The following is an 18,666-nucleotide window of genomic DNA, read 5'->3' on the forward strand; positions in this document are numbered from 1 at the left end:
GCTGCGCTTTTGCCCCGTGGATCGACGATAGTCTGTCTGTCTGTCTGTTTGGGTTAAGTTTCGTTTACGAAGAAGGTTCACGGTTACGGTCATCGTGCGGTCACGGTCTTTGGTGTGTGACACAATGACGCGGTCAGTGTCAGATACAGACATTCGCGAATCTGCCAGACGAGCCGGGCGAAAGTTTTGTATGTATTTTTAGAAGTGCCGTTTGGGAACGGCGAATGAATGCGAGGACTTTTGAAAATGTTCGAATTGTATTCGGAATTCATCATGCTGTGAATAAGTGACAGTAAACTTTTTTTGCTTACCACTAATCTATACTATAGTTCATAATGTTTGTCTTTCAGTTTGCGTGTCAAAAATTGACCATTAGTACACTTTTGTTTTACAAAACGTCTAATACGAATTTCTAGATCATTGCATTTTATTTAAAAATTAATTTAGATACTTCATATAAAAACTATAGCACGGTTGGTTGTGTAGGAATTGCATACATACCATTTGCTTGAAGAAAATATTTTGTATATTCTCAGCATTACATAGATTCCAAGCAGCTTCGTCTGGCATTGCTATAATGTAATAACAAAAATAATAACAAATAAAGGATTTCACTTATTATACGTTTTCAAATAAGTTAATATTTTTTCTCACGTTGGTTTTTCCTCTCTTTGTAATGTAAATGTCATTTTTTTGTCAGCCATATTAGGCGAATATTTTGTGTTTGACAGATGAGTATTGACAAAGCATTTTTTCACGCTTAAAGATTTTGTTATTTTGAAGACGAGGAAACAATACTTTTAATTCAATTTAACGTTAAAAAGGATTAAAACGTATTATGATAGTGAAAATAATGACTTAAAATTTTCAGTATTTTATTTCATTAGTTACTCACATATATTACGGTAACAAGATTTAGTAATTCCTAACCATTTTACCTAAAATTGCCAAATTCCTAGAATTCATTATAAAATATGTTAATCCATCGATGGATTTCGGAAACAATTTTTTGACCAGTCTGTGCCAATCGCTCAAAATCTAGAAGCGAGATTTGTTAACCACGGTTCTCAATTTAAAAAGTTTTGTTTTTATATTTACGTAAATTCTTTGAATAGTTTAAATTACTGTTTTTAATTCAACTCAATATTAAGACAATATATTTTGAGAGCATTAAATTCTGAATCGTGAAGTTGATATTGATTTATCAATTGTTATATATTTATTATTTTGCGCCCTATATAGGTCTATAACGTCGCGAGGATTAATTAGGTTATATGTTTTATTTTAATCGAGAGTAGTTATTCAGTTGTATGATAGATTTTTACGATACAATGTTCATGCTGAAGGATATAATATATAAAGGTTTAACCAACTTCAGTTTCCAAACTTTTAAAAAGAAACACAAATTTGAATATTTTTTTTTATAGATTTTTTTTATTAATCTAACATTTGCTGTATTTCATTAATTATGAATATTAATATTAATTAAATGGCTGTTTCTGCATTTTTCAGTAAAGCTATATTTTCACTAGTACAGATACGTTTTCACTAGTAAATATATATTTCTACTAGCGAAAATATAATTTAACTGATAGGCGCTAGTGAAATTATATGCTGCTATAAAATGTATCGGTAACAAGCGTTCCCACTGCGACGGCGACGGTACAATTTTATTGCTTTTGACGTTGATTTTTGACTTCTGAGAAGGGATAATTGTTTTTTGCGTTCTCCTATTGGTCAAAATTCGGTTTAGCTACGCTTCATTTGATTCTCAGTAAGTCATAATATTGTTATTAAAAGTCTTTATATAAACACTAGATAACCGAGCTGAATACCAATTTGTGTATTTCACAAATCGTATTACACATTGTGAATTAAAATTAACGTTTCCTTTGTGTATTTTATCTGTAAGGCACTACTCTAAAGTGTACACTATTAACATTGTAGTTTACATACATATTTTTTGATAACAATACATTTTTTCGATATTTTTTAAGACACTTTGTACGATGTAGTGACTAAAATTGTTTCAAAAATTTGTTTGAACGATGAATGCTTCTACCATGTTTAATTTATGTCACAATGTCCGAGCAAAGTTAATTAGACATAATATTTTATATTTTTTAACAAATTAAATATAATAATATTACCAGAGGCAAATATTTTTGTTGGCAAAAACATTTCGTGTTCTTGGTGAATCCATTCATACAATATTCTAAGAACGGAGGATGCCTTATACATTTTCAAGGACTAGAATTAGTGGATATGCTTAATGTTTCTTATTTTTCGAAGTTTTCCATTTTTCTGAACATGAGAAATTAATACAAATTTAAAATATAAAAAATATGTAATATACGATATGTATTTATATTAAATTATTTATAATTTATATCTGAGATATTATTATAAATCTGTTCTAAATATTTAATGCATGTTTATTTAACAGGCACTCGCTCGTACGTTTAAAAAAATAAAAACATCTTATCGAATGATTTATATAAAATTTACATGAAACCATTGACTCTTGTTTCATTTGACCGGCGAACAAATCCTTATCAAAGACTTAATAATATTATATAATCATTATTAAGTCATTGATTCTTGTATTTTTATTGTTAATTGTAAATTCTAGAGTCGGTCATAAAACAATGTTTTGTTGCTATTAATCGGAAATCCTTGTCATTTTTTTCACTACCTGCTCTAAATGCAGCTGTAAAATAAGTTATTTTCAACATCTACTTGTTTCGAAAATTTTAACCGTTTTAAACCATTTAAAAATATTTGTATAAATATAATTTTTAACAAAAAATATCTTTAGAAATCTTGAATTTTTTTGAGAAATGAGAAATCATTATATTGCATTTTGTGGAACAAACACTAATCAAAGCCCTACAACCAAATATTTTCCCCTCAATACAATACTAAATTCTGTTCTGATCCTTGTCGGAATAAAATATTTGTTTTTAAAATATTAATTTTATTCACTTTCAACTAAAAAGATTGGGTACCCCTGTCGATGAATCACACTTCACGAACACATCGGTAACAAGTAGAACTGTGTCACGTGTGGGGTGCGGGGGCGCACGCGATTTGCAATTATTTGCACACATCAGTAAATATCAAACATTGGCGCGCGCGCTCGCACGCTTTAACTATTGCATAAATCAGATTTAAACAGTTTATATAAGCAAACTCAAACATTTTCGTACAATGTACGAATTGTGTCTATACTATTATCGTATAGTCAGTCCACATGTGTAAATCGCACCCGAATGTCTTGAGACGCAATTAGACACATTCCGTTGTGACGTAACGAGGAAATGCGATCAAAACGCAATTCTATACAAGTGTGCAATGCAACTAGATAACATAATAATATTATGTACTATAAGATAAAACAAATTATAAAAACTGTATAAATTATTTTATTATACATTAGCTTTTACTTTTACGTACACTAATTAACTTTAATATGATTTTCTCGTAACAATGAATGCGACAATGGAGAAAAAATCGGTCAAAATATTGCGAACAATTGTTGCACTCTGATAATCGTGTAATTGTATTATATTTTCATAAATAAATAAAAATACTCTTTGCGTTCCATTATAAATAATAATACATGTAAAAAAATGTGACTAACTTTCACTCACAGAGAATATGGAAAGTTTAGTATTTTTTGAGATTTTCTGGTAGTTACTGAGACGACATCGAATTAAACTGATTTAATAAAAGTCTTCTGAATTAATTAGTACATAGACTATATATAAATACTTTACCTAAATAAAGGCTCTTAAGCTTCATTTAAATACTGTTTAATATATAAAAATTTTAAAGTCTAAAACATTACATTCAAGCTTTTTTTTGGAATAGCTTGTTAAGTATAATATGATTTTTGAGGGTTGGGCCTATTTCATTCTTATCTATACATATACATATGTATATTAATATATTCATTTGATATTTTTAGAAGTACTGATAGAGTTGCCATTTGCCAATTCATTCATCTTTTCTTTCACCTCCCACTTACATCCAAATTTGGTGCGGTGTTTATCGACTCTAGAATATCCATTAGCACATTAAAGAGGTTTTCTTCTTAGATTTTTTTGTTGATGTTGACGTAACACGATAACGCTTAGTTTACACAGTGGCCCAGAGTGAATGTTTACAGACGAACTTTTGTGGATATGGACGATGTCATCGCTGCCGAAGTATGGTAAAAAAAAATTGTAAACATCCTTAAGATTGTTTCAAGACGCATCCCACGCGTGATTTACGGCCGTCTTATAAAATATTTACCCTGATCAATTAATCGGCGATAAATAATTCTTTATCGCTATCCGTTATTCAAGGATGGATGGTCAGCCGTGACACGAAAGCGAGACTCGTTATGCAAATGGCCCATGTATGATTTATGGTCTGGGTTCAATCAAAATCCAAACGTTAACGAAACAAGTAATCGGTTCCTGTCAGCGTGTTTTGACTGTCGTCAGATTTTTTGCTGTTCGTTATGACACTCTTGATGCAAATTCGCCGACGTGCTCAAAAGACAATTGTGCAATTCGTTTGATAATATGGACGAAATTAGAAGCGAATATTTGCATAAATTTACAGCGAGTTTCGCCGACGGGTCACGTTCGCAAGGATAAATGTATATAAATTGCACGACGGTCATAGATCATTTGAATGATTTCAATTAAATGCATTGTGAATTATTCTGTCAGCAGAACTCAAGGATGTGTGTTTTTAAGTTAGTTATCTAAATTGGATTTACAAACCAAGATCAAAGCATCCGTTAGGTCTTTGTCGATCTATTATATATGCATATGTATCATACAATGATATAATAGCGTTTTTCTGCTTACGTTTTAAGGGCTAAGGTATTTGTGATCATTTGAAAATTTAATTGCTGAATTTTCTTCATAAATCCGTTTATTTGGAATAGTTCTTATCAATTAAATATGTATGTATGAACCGCTTAAAAATTTAGTTATATTGTGTAATTATAGACATTTAAAATACCCATAATTAATTATAACAAATAAAAATATTATTGTTGTACTTTTATAAAACAATTTTTTTTATTTACGTATTTCTATTTTTTCTGAATCTATCTTATATTTTTATTACTATTTGTCATATTTTATTCCTTAACCTTTCGTAAACTATAAAATGTTTACAAATAAACAACTTGTGCTAAATTTTAATATTTTACTGTATTTTTAATATTATAGTTAACGTTTATATAAAAAAGTTTAAATTAAAATATTTATAATTTCTTACTTAATTTAAAACGTTTCTTGTACAAATTTAGAGCAGATTCAATCGTTTTTTATACATTCAGTTATATAAAGTCAGTTAATATGTTTATGTATTTTTTTCTGAATTTATCTTATGTTTTTATTACTATTAGTCATATTTTCTCCCTTACATGTTGTAAAATAGAAAATGTTGATAGACCAGCAACTTGTTCTTTTACGTTTAAATTAGAATTATATATTTTTTTTATTTTTGCTAAATTTAAAACATTTCTTATACTAATTTAGAACAGATTCAATCGTTTATTATACGTTTCTTCATATAAAAGTCTCTATATTGCTCATGCATCTTACGAGTAAACTCCAAGTCTTGCATTCTTAGATATGTACTATAAATAGTAGTGCAACGTTCGAAGTCAGATTGATAAATATGCGTTTGATCATCTAAATCTTAACTCATATTTCATATTCTATAGTTACACTTAGGGATTCCAATCCCGGGCTAAAATTTTGATCCCGGGATTTCGGTATTGAATTTCGTCGATCCCGGGATCCCGGGACCAGTCCCGGGATAATTTTCATGTTATTTTTTCGATAAAAATAATTTAAAATGAATAATACAATATATTTTTACATCTGTTTTTTATAACGTACAATGTATAAAGTACTTATAATTTTAGTCTTGGACTTAAAATAGAAAATAATATAATAAAAATAAAAAAGGGAAGGTTATATATTTATTTGAGAAGAAAAAAATGAACTTTTGACAATGAATGTACATAGGTATGTACATTCATAGACACAATTAATTGAAAACATTATTTTGAATAAAACTCACGAAGTAACATCAAAGCATCAAGTGTTTTATCGTTTAGCCTTGATCTTATTTTGGTTCCTAAGCAGCCTGCTGCTGAAAAAGCACGTTCAGACTCACAGCCTCAAAGATTCACAGATGACACGTGCAACTCGCGCAAGTTTGTACACGAAATATAACGATGTTGTCAATAATAATTCGATTGTGCTTGATAAATCAACCAATCCGAAAAATTCGGGATTATGTTTTATAATCCCGGGACTCATCGGGTATTGAAAATCGTTCGGGATCCCGGGATCCCGGGATTGGAATCCCTAGTTACACTGCTATACATTCAAAACGTCATATCTGCTCGATCATTGGAGATTTCACTGTTAATTCTAGCGTGCGAGTGTCGTCTTTCATGGTCATCGTGGTCTTGGTTTTCATTATATTTACAGAGACTCACAAGTCTTTATAAATATAATGAAAACATTCATTAGAGTTTGAAGGCCCTCTACACTTTCTGCAAAAATATTTGTGTAATCTGCGTGTTGAAAGCTTGTTATCTAAAATGCTTTTGAGAATAAATTTAGGCATATAGAAAAAATATTGATGAATTATTTTTCTATGTTTATGTTATATATTTTCAACTGTTTTTGTTTAATAATCTGTTTTTCTTTTTCCGCTTATTTGGCTAAGTTTGTATTTTATGAAAGTTCTAAAATTGTAGTTAGTTTTAGAACTAGCATTAGGTCAAGTTGGGTTTGGTTAATTCGTGTATGTTAGGTTTGGGTTTGAACAGCAAATTTATGTGTTGCAATCGTTAAATTGAGTTTCGGAGACAATTTAGACCAACATATAATTTCATAATTATATGTTGGATACCTGTGAAAATATAACTTCACTGTAAAATACAACTATTTATCCATCGCATGTAAATAAATAATGATAAAAGTACGTAAATGTATATATTAATACATAAGGAAAAGTTTAAATAAAATAATTTACTTGCCAGATAAAATATATTTTTACTAGTAAAATTATGTATCTACTGGTGAAAATGTATTCCGATATGATTTCACTGAAATGACATATTTTAAAAAATATTTTCGGGATAGATTCGAGATTGCTTTTTATAGATTTTCTTTGGGGGATAACCCTGAATTTATGGTTTGGAATCAGGGTGGCTTTTTCAAGGAGAAGGGGAAAGTTGAACAGTCAGTGATCGTTGTTTTCTTAAAATTTTGATTTCATTAAAATTTATAATATTTTATTTAATGGCATGCATTTTTCTGGCAAAATTCAAGAGGGGACCCTATTATAAATGTTCTGCAGCTGCTGTACATTTCATATTTTTTCAAAAAATGATCGTCCTATTGATTTGAAAGAATTTTATTTCAAGTTGAAAGAGTCAATTTTAAAAAGGATGCTAAATAGAAAAAATGTTGAGTTTAGACTTTGGATGGAATTTAGAAACATGCCAATTAGACTACCATAGACGAAAGAGAAATAATTCGTGGATTTTGTGAATACATTTTCGAAAAGACATCCTGAAAAAATATTGCGTTTAATATATGCTCTTAATTCTAATCCCATTTTTTCAAGTGAACTTGAGCGCAGGTTTTCGCAAGTGAATCTAATTATTATACCAATAAGAGCTTCGTTCAAAACCAATATGTTTTCCTCACTTTTGTTCATCAAATTACCTTTCGATCCTTCAAAACACGTTAATTTGTGGTTTCTCAGATTTAATTCGGCCATGGACAACAATACTAAAAATAGAAATCGAGAAGATTTGTCAGACAAGAATTGAATAAAACTTTAGAAATCATTATAAACTTTCATTCCAATTTATGACGTTTTACCATTTTATTTTACATTTAGTTTACAGTATATTTATATTTGTAAACGACTTTAGATTTGACATGTCTAAAGTAGAGAAAAATATAATAAATTTTATTTAATTTTTTATGTGCTTCGTGGCATAGAAAAAGCTGCTTTAAATTACATTTAAATGATATATGAATATAATTTTCTTTAGTAAAAATCTTGACAAGAAGAGAGTTCCGCCACATTTTTTGTTTAAAAAAAAAGATATAATGTTTTTTGTAGGTACTTATTTATTTATCTGAAAAGTTAACATTCTAAACATCTCAGCTGAGTTTGTTAAAAGTAGTGTCTGTTAAAAAAATCGTGACTCTATTTATAAAATATCTACAATAGAAAAAGACAAATATTGCTATTCTAAGCGTTCTATAATATAACTGTTAAAAACATAAATGTCTTTTCACAAATATAACATATGTCTGATTCATGTGGGCAGTGTCGAAAGGAGTTTTTTTAATAGATACTATATGTATTTAAGTGAATGAAAAATCATAAAATACTATTGTGAACTGATTTCTATTTAAATTTTAGTTTTGACTATCTAAGCATAAAATTGATTTTACTAGAATATAAAACAATCAAATGGCATCAAAGACAAAATACTGGATCAGGTGCCAAAGTTTGCTATTTAAGTAACATACAGTTTTATAATATGTTATGAGATATTTATTTAAGCTAAATTTACGCATGTATATTTAATGTGATAATTTTCACTACTAGCTTGTTATATTTTTTTCCAAGACACCAGTGATTGAAATATCACATTATTTTTAAATCTCTATCATTGATATTGCGCACTCACAGAAACATGCCGCTTTCATTATCAACGCCTCGCATTCTCAACGTACTAAAAATATCAGTAACGGTACACTAATGGCCCTTATCTCAGTCGTTGAAGGGTTAAAAGTCGAGATACGGCGCTAAAAATACCAAAGCGTTATTGTTTATAAATTACGCTTTTAGCGGCGACGCTTTTTTTACCGTTTCGTATTTTCGATTCACCTTATCTTTGGATAAATCTAATTGAACACCGCGAGGCGTTAACCCTTTAACGTCTCAATCTGCAATTATCCACAAGTGTGTTTTGGTGTTGCTGTGATCGGTATCTGCAATATGCACTGCGCCTAATGCGATCGATCGGCAACGTCGAGATTAATATTTAATCGTGGCTGTGGACCCTATAGGAAAATAGTGGGGTTGTTTGCAGTTTTGCCTAGGGCAAAAAACAACTTTTTTATGTATAAAATAGGGGAGTTGTTGAGATAACATCTACATATCGTATCTCGGTACTAATGGCTACAAAATTATCCATGCTCATGAAACAATGCATTAGAAAATGTTTCGATGATTAGATCAAAAGATTAGGTTTGTACGTGGTCTTTTGTGTTTTGGCTCTCGGTATTGGATATTTACGGTTCCCACGCCACCCGCTGGTGTTTGTTCTGTTCCGTCCCCTTCCTCTAGAAGTTGTTTTTACTTCCAAAGCACAAAGCCCCACCTGCTAGCTGCTTCAATGGTCATGATCTGCGGTTACTCAACCGTGTTACCGGCTAGCGATCGTTTGATGAATTCTTCCAAGATCTAATAAGTTCGATACACTTGAAACAATTGTTAATGTTTATCACAAAAGTAAAACTAGCGGCTTATAAAAGTTATATCACAATATCCGAGTTCGACTGTATAATATTTCAGGGGTGATTGTTGCTCGCGCGCTTGCACCCTCACCGCCTACAGGGGTTGAAATTGAAAATTGGGGCTATTCATCCAGTCCCCTCTGTAAAGGTCTTTCAAAGACTCATCACCATCATCATCATCATCATCACCATCACCGTCTTTCCCTTTTTTCTCTTTTATTAAGATATTTGCCCCCGGGAGGGAGGAGGTCGTGCATTGCGGATTAGGCGTACCTGATTGTGCGAGGTAAAAGTTCCTGGACTACGCAGCAATAAAATAAGTACATCGACGACGCGTCGTCGATGCACCTATACTTCTTACAAAGCTAAACGTCGCGACGTTTAGCTTTGTAAGAAGTACTGACAAGCTAAGACAACATAATTTTTTTTGTATTTTTTGAAGTTAATTAAAAGCTTAATATAAATCAGTTCTTAGTATAAATACTTTTATCATTATTATCATCAGTAATCCATTATGTGACACCAAAGGATTCTACAGCTATATATAGTACTGTAAACAAGCTCCACTTGAGTTTTGATTAGTGTCAGTATTTTACAGTGACTAATATTTTATTTCCCAGTTCCTTAGCATAAAGCCATTTACCTGGTTATCGATTTCCTCCTTCCTTCCCTCATTTTATTAGGAAAAATAATATTTTTCCCCTTTACGATATCATATTATTTATTTAATAATTATTTGTTATTATTGATGTTTGAATTTAATTAGTAGTTTTTATATAAGTTGTTTATTAACAGATTTGAGTGACATTTTATTCTTTCGCACTATATATTGCTGTGAAAGTGTATTATAAGTATTTTTTTATTTTTTTCTGCTACGACTAAATGTATAATAAATGCTGCTGTTCACTTCTTAAGACTAGAGTTGAGTTTATTTTATATTTTGAAAATATTTTAAACTGTAGAAAAACGTCATAAATAAAAGTTTGTAATTAAGATTATAGTATTTTTCAATTAAATATTTTATTTGTTTAAATTTAAGCACAAATATGATTAAAAATATTGTTCTTACAAAAAACTTTTTTCAGTATTAAGAGAGTTTACCTTATTTAGAGAGAATTGCTAAAAATCTTCTAGTCAGTTTAATTCGTATGTAACAAATTCAACTTGAGTTTTAGTTTTAAGCTCAAAATTAAATTGATGAATTTTTGAAGAAGTATTTTTTTACAAAATATATTTTTTTTTGTTAAAATGTATATATAGTCTACTGTAAAAAATATTTATATGTATATGTATTTTTACTAGCGAAAATATAATTTAGTTTGTAGGTACAGTGGTACCTCAGTTTTCTACTAGTAAAATTATCTGCTGCTCTAAGCTCTCTTTGAAACCTAACCTAAAAGACTTAACAATCCTAACTTGAGCCATTAAATTTTAAACTAACTATAGTTTTAAATCTTTCATTGGGTTAATTTGTTTTGGTTATGGTTGAGTTTAATTTGATATAAATGTTTTAATATTTTGTAAAAAATATTTTCGAAAGGCTAAATTTGAAAGATACATAAACACACAAAATATATTTTAAATATATAGCTTTTAAAGGTATCGATTAATGGATATAATCTAAAGAGAACCTAAAATACATACAAATTATTCGTAACGTATGTTTAAAAAACTGGGAACGGCTATGATATCAAAAAAAATCTACATTTATTTATTGATCATTAAAACTTGAGATTATTTTAGTAAAGTGTAACTTAAAATAAAAAAAGCAATATTTTTGATAAAAAATTAGCAAAAAATGTTCAACATAAAAATCTCATGGTAAAAATTGTTATTAATTTATATTTGAAATATTTTATTTGTGTGTGTTTACTTTTATTTCTTTATATTGTCTCAATAAGATTAATTAATTTGTATTTTAATCTTTATATTAGCTCAATAAGATTTTTTAATATTTTTTTCTTGATTCTAAAGAACGTCAGAAACTCAAATTTAATTATTATATTTTATTGGCACGCGCACATAAAAGGTTCCCTCTTTCTGCTTTATAGAATAAAAATATATTTTTAAAATATTTTTTTCCTTTTTTTTGCATAAAGAAACAATTTAAAAACTACTTAATTTCATTAGTAAAATCGATGCTCTTTGAAAAATTAGACTTGTATAGTGTAATTATATGTATTATTTATATTTTTCCACTGTGGTTCGACAAATTTATTTAAGTCATGTTCTAAGAACTTTTCTATTATACATCACATACTATTTAATTCAGAAACGTTCCTTTGGTACTTTACACATGAGATTTTATCCATTTGTGAATTATTAACGCTGCTGTTAGTCATAACTGGCAATTTCGCAATTAAATCGCTTTTCCCCTCCATTTTGAAAATCGCCTTATATCACCACCCTTTTCGATTTGCCATTACTCACCCTTTCATATTCTGCGTAGTCCAGCACATTCTTTTTATATATTTCCATAAAAAAATAATTTTATACGTATAGCGATTTATGGACTATTTCATGAGATAATATGCCTACTGTTACACACCTAATAACATTTCTTCCAGAACTTTTCGACTTTTCTATTGTATATCGCCCACTAGGGAGCTTATACTTTTATCAGATTGCTTTTTTCCACATTGTATTATTAACTAATGCACACACAGGCTTGTGTACTAAATAATTTATAATATATGACCATTAATTAATGCTCTCGTGACCCATATGTGTTTGTATGGTACATATTTCAGTAGACCACGCCTTTCGAGTTTGGGCGTGAATGGATGAAAACTTCAATTATGTAAATTTGATGATAAATTACGTGGGCGGAATTGTTCTAAGTTTTGGTTATTGTTTTTAATTCTTCTCTACCAGATCTAGATAATATGCCCACGTTTGATCTCTCGTGAGCTGCCTTTTATGGACGTTGTTCCGGTCGTTGAAAATGGATCACTGAAGCGTGTACTGGAACTAAACTTTTTTTAAGCTTTGTCTTTTAGTAAATAAATAATTTTTAAAAACAATAAACAATGACAGCTTAGATTTGTAAGAAAGTATGAATCTTACTTAATATAAATAGTGAAATAATTATTAGATGGTCGTTTATGGTGTTCCAAATATGGTGAGAACTTAGAAAAATACAATCACTCAGTATAATATTTCTACATTTCACGCTTTAAAAGTCATTAAATTAACTTTTAGTGGTAATAATGATATAGTTGGAAGAAAATAATTAAAGATTTTTTATGACGTTAACGATGCGAAATTTACTAGTATCAGTTGTTTGATGTAAATAATTTCTCTCCAAATAATTCTGCTAAATTCTTTGCAATGGGAATATGTATATAAATACAATTATATATATACTACAATAATCATTTAAATCGGTATTATTTGGACAACAAAATAATAATCAGCTTAAGGGAAAACATAAATATATAGTATAACATTAGAAATGGGTAAATTCATAATTGATGTTAGATATATGGAATAGGAAATAATAGAAAATTTCAATCATTATATTATATTATATGAAGCATGATTCAATTTAAATTAAAAATAATGTGTATTGCTTAATGTGACTAGATGTAAGTTGCTTTCTTATTTTTTTATCCCTATTTAATGTTAGCAAAAAATACATCTTATAAATTAACTGTCATATTTTTCGGTATATTTCACCAGCGATTGTTTAGTAATGTTTTTACTTTATTAAAAATCATCTGTTAAATATATTTTTTAAATATAATAAAATACAAGAGCTGCCTCATTTTTAATACCTTTCATCTATTAATAATATTTTTTAAGAATAATGTATTTATGCTACTTCACCTGTGTCAAATTTATTGTTTAAACATTGGTATTTTCCTGGGTTGTTTTTAAATTTCTGTAGTATCAAAAAATTGTGAATTGAGAAATGAGAAATTAATCTGAATTACTCGATATATCTCAAGAATTATGCGATATACAATATGTATTGAAAATAATATATATAAAAAATACGTAAAACCATTGACTCATATATTATACATAGACGGTGTACAATTCTTAATAATATAATTATTGATCCTTGCATTCTTATTTTTTTCCTTATCAGTAAACATTCAAGCAGGTTGCAACAAAATGTTTGCTAATCGTAATTTTTAGAGACAGTTAAAGTGTTAATCGAAAATCCCTGTCTCTTTTCTCACTACCTGCTTTTAATTTACTGTATTTTAATAAATATACACAGTGTGAATTCAAATTATCACAATATATACTTTTGTTTATGAAAAATATTATATTTACAGCAATTTGGGTTAATATTTATGTATATATCTTATATTGTAATTTTATTTATTAAAATATGATCGAATGCTAAGCATGGTAAAATATTTATTAAAACATACAGGAACATAATTATTTAATATTTATATAAAATTAATAACCTTTTGCTTACGGCTGATATTTTCGCACTTTGCTAATATGTGGTGAGCACCTATTCATGCCATATTTTTTAATATTATAGTTTAATAAATTAAAGTGATTTTCAGCTTTAAATTATATAAAATAACCATATTAAAAGGCTCAATGGTTCAGGACATATTTAGGTGTGCAATGCGTATGTCCAATAATATTTATAGATGCCATCTTACGTGAAAGGGTTGAATGAGATATTATTATAAATTTGACAAAAATACTTATTGCATGGTTAATTACCGGTCACTTTCCATGACATAATATTTTCCTTTGTATTTCGCAAAAAATAATATCATATTGTCAAATGATTTATATAATATTTACATAAAATCCTCGTTTCTTTTTTTATTCAGCCGGTGAACGAATTATCTAAGCAATATTAAGTCAATAATCATTGCATTCTTAATTTTTATGGTAATCGGTCATTAAATAATTATTTCGTCTATTCAAACAAAGTGCTAATTTAAAATCCCTGTCCCTTTTCTCACCACCTGCTCTGAATGTAGCTGTGAATTTACTAAATATCAACCACTACTTATGTATGTGCAAAATTGTGAAGGTTGTAAACAATTTAAAAATATTTGTATCGATATTATTTTTAACATAAACATATTTTTGAATACTTTCAAGTAATCTTTAATTTAGACCAGCGGTTTCCAACCTTTTTGTTACTACGCCTCCCCAAAAAAAAAAAAAAATTCCGCGCCTCCCTTACCTTTTATTTTTTTAATAGATTAAATAATATAGAGACGTTTTAAATAATAAAAACTTTATTACAAAAATAAACTGAAAACCACAATTAACAGAATAATAACAAGGTTTAGTTATAACATACACATACGTGTATATTTATTTTTATATATAAGTTTTTTTAAACAATTAAACCAACTACATCTATCGCATAAAAATTTAATGCGACGGTTGTTGTTGTTTATTAGCACAAAGCTTATCAAATCTTGGGGGCAATGTGGAGAGTGCTACTCGTATCTCTTTTTCGACTACTAACCTGTTGCGATATTTAGTTTTCATTGCAGCCAGTGCCGAAAAGCCCGTTTCGCATAAATACGACGTTACAAACGGTAGAAGCACTTGCATTGCTTTGCAATACAAAGATTCATACTCTCCTTTAAGATTCATCCAAAATTGAATTAAGGTTTCATTTTGAAACTTTTGTTTTAGTAGGCTATCGCATGATAATTCTATAAGTTTTTCCTTTTCAATGGTTGTCAGCTCAAATTTGTCGTTTTCATCGTCGATAAATGGATTCTGTACCCACAAAAACTTTGAGAAATCAAGGTCTTTAAAATAATTTGAAAAATGCAGCACTAGACCATCCAAGTGTTCAATAAAAAGATTCTTGCTTGTTTCAATATTGGCTGTGGCCCAGAAATCTTTTGACAGTGAAAACATGTCCAACTCATTCTTTTGTAAATTTGACTTCCATAACTTCAACTTTTTAATGAAAGCTTTTACTTTGTCTTTTTGAACAAGTGGATGCATTTGTGATCCCTGCATTGATTTATTCAAACTGCTCAATTTTCCAAAAATTTCAACTAAATAGGCAAGTTTAACAAGGAAATTATCGTTCGTCCACAAATGTGCCTCTTCGTGGTGATTTTCTTCGAGAAAGGCTGTTATTTCTTCTTTGAGTTCAAATACCCTTTGAATCGCTTTTGCACGAGATAGTCAGCGAACTTCACAATAATACAGAAATGAGGTATAATTAGCTTCCATATCTACACACAACTTTGCAAACAGCCTAGATCTCAAAGGACTGTTCTTAATGTAGTTTATAATTTTTGTAAAAATGTTGTTAAGTTCCTCGCTCATATTTTTTTACACTAGAGCTGCTCTCTGAAGCTTACAGTGCGTCCAGATAGCATGTGGTGCTTTCTTTTTAACTAATGCTTGAAGACCTGCTTTGTGTCCGGACATTGAGTGAGCTCCGTCAGTACACAGTCCAATACAATTACTCCACGTTATGTCGTTTTCTTTAAAAAAACTGTCCATTATATTAAAAATTTCAATGGATGTGGTCTTTCCAGGAATGGGTTTGCAAAATAATATATCTTCTAATATATTATTTTCCACAACATATCGAACATATGCAATTAAATGGGCATCTTTAGCTATATCAGTTGCCTCATCTACTTGTATGGCGAATTTCAAAGTACGCAGCCGAGAAACTAATTGATCGCAAATATCTTCAGATATATCATTGATTCTTCTTCCGACTGTATTATCAGCAAGCGGAATTTGTTGCAACTGTTTTGCATATGATTCGCCGAACATTATTCGAACCATATCAATAGCTGCTGGTAAAATTAGAGTTTCTCCTATTGTATGTGGTTTCTTACATTTTGCGATTCGGTAAGAGACATGGTACGAAGCCAATAATGCATTTGGTGATACAGAAAGAATATTTTTGAACGTTTGCTTTTGATTATTAAGCTCATCCAATTTTCTTTCAAAATATTCTATGGACTTATCAACGTATTCAGAATGTAGAGTTTCATGGTGCCGTTTTAATTTGACTGGTCTCATACTATCTGAAGCCAAAACTTTCGAACACAACAAACCCATTGGTTTTTCCAAGCCATCTATAATGACACTAGTGAATCCTAATGATAAATAGGATGAACTGTATTGTCTTTTCTTGGGAGCTTTACTTCCTTGTACTTTTTTGATTTTATTCCCACTAGTATCAGCATCAGTATCTTCATTATTGTTGACTTTTCTCTTGTAACCACTCAAAAATTTATCCATTCGTCTAAAAAATATTTTATTGCTATAAATTAAAATCAATGATACTAACGATTATTTTCAAGAAGAAATCACGTCAGAAACAATTAAAAAAAACAATATCACACCCTGCCGACACGCTTCAGTTGACACGAGTGACATTTAAATTTGAGGTTATTGTTTTATGCAACTAGCGGTCGTTTTGTGTATTACCGAAACAGAGCGTTTGCAAACGCGCCATTTTTAAATTTCTCCGCTTCAGATAATTTTTAAAATAGGAATTAAATATATGTAAATGTAAAAAAATGAACATTCATGCACTGAATTTTCACTGTTACGTTAATATATCAAGTTTTATTCATTTGTAGATATTATGGTATAAAAAATAATTCATTAAAAAATGTTGGCGCCTCCCCTGGCAATAGTCCGCGCCTCCCAGGTTGGAAACCGCTGATTTAGACGATTAGTATGTAAAATAAACTGTCTGCTTGTATTCCTAATGATTTTTACAATACATATCCATTTTGCAAACATTTCCAATTCAACTCTGCGTCTCTTGCGTCATTGCTTCTAATCTCAAATCTGGATATCATATATCATGTAATACTACTTACAGTATTATATATACACAACCCGTTCATTGACGTAAAAGACACGCACTGTAATTGAGAATTGCAGATTCGATCTTTGGCAGGAATTCTCACGTAAATATCAGCATCTGTTCCTGGCAAGTGTTCCGATCGGATAAACTCTCCGCACAGATATCCCGTTGTCCATCCTGAGTAATTGGAGTAGCGCCATCCGATGCCGACGAGAGGGCCACGAGCTACCTGCCAGATAATGGTCGTCCCGGCTACCAATTACTTACTGCTGCCACGAGATGTTTATCTGGGTAGAGCGGCTTCCACCAGATTTCGCCTGGGGCCGGTCGCTAATCTAGCGACATAATGATAATTATTAAGTTCCTAGTCGCGGCGGCCGCTGTTTATTGCATTATTGAATCGATCGTTTGTGGATATTGTGCAAATTGCTTAATGGGAAACATTCCAAACATGTTTGGAAATTTTGAGTAAATCTAACGTTATGCCTTGAAGGCAGCTCCGAAATTTTATAATTAGTCAACAATTCTTTGAATGTCTCTATATTCAGCCAAATAAAAAAAACATTGGTCAAAAGGACACTAAGACGCTGATACTGAGCGGTAGCACCGTACATGTACGGCGGTCGATCTTTTACTGTTTTGAGGTACCCCAAAAAGTTATGTATTTACACATATAACTAAAAGAAATAATAAATAAAAAACATTATATTTATGTAATATTATTTTCAAATTTAATTGAATGTAAATGATTTTTAAGGGAAAAAACACAAATAAATTAAAGTGTACGAAAATAATTAATATATCTAAAAATATTTTATATTAATTTTATAAAAATATATTAAGAGTCTCTAAATTGATATAATAGTATATAAAATATATTAAAGAAATTTAATATTTAATTTGTTAAATTAAATTTGTATTTTTCTGTATTGTAATATAAAGTAATAAAAAACACATAGCAACAGAACTAATTATGGAAAATACGTAAAATTAACTCACTCCCAGGTGTATACAAACAAATTAACAAATATGTATAAATTAACTTACTACTCAGAGGGTTTCTGCAGTTAGAGCAAAAAACTATATAGGCTTTAAAAGTATTCTATGATAATATTTTTGCACAGTAATTCTCCATCATTAGTCAAGTATTATATTTAATATTAAATCAAATATAGTTTTGAGATATAACCAGTTGATTTAATCGTATTTGAGCGTTTTAATAACAGATTAAGACACAGCTAGGTTCTTTGCATAGCACATGTTTACTTATACCTCGTGCAAAAAATCGCAAAT

The 18,666-nt window shown here is 29.6% G+C and overlaps 1 protein-coding gene and 1 long non-coding RNA gene across 2 annotated transcripts in view; one reads left to right on the forward strand and one right to left on the reverse strand.

Annotated features, from left to right (window-relative positions):
* Positions 1–18,666, forward strand: part of LOC148236463 (uncharacterized) — a 415,732-nt gene that overhangs the window by 38,375 nt on the left and 358,691 nt on the right. The window lies entirely within an intron of this gene.
* On the reverse strand, positions 15,886–16,898 carry LOC148236464 (uncharacterized). The gene is made up of 2 exons (XR_015809047.1): positions 16,846–16,898; positions 15,886–16,800 (listed from the first exon to the last, which is right to left on the reverse strand). It is a non-coding gene; the product is annotated as an uncharacterized LOC148236464 (long non-coding RNA).

The sequence above is a fragment of the Plectrocnemia conspersa genome, unplaced genomic scaffold (assembly GCF_051122295.1).
Source record: "Plectrocnemia conspersa isolate PC_06_02 unplaced genomic scaffold, ASM5112229v1 ptg000003l, whole genome shotgun sequence".
Lineage (NCBI taxonomy): Eukaryota > Metazoa > Arthropoda > Insecta > Trichoptera > Polycentropodidae > Plectrocnemia > Plectrocnemia conspersa.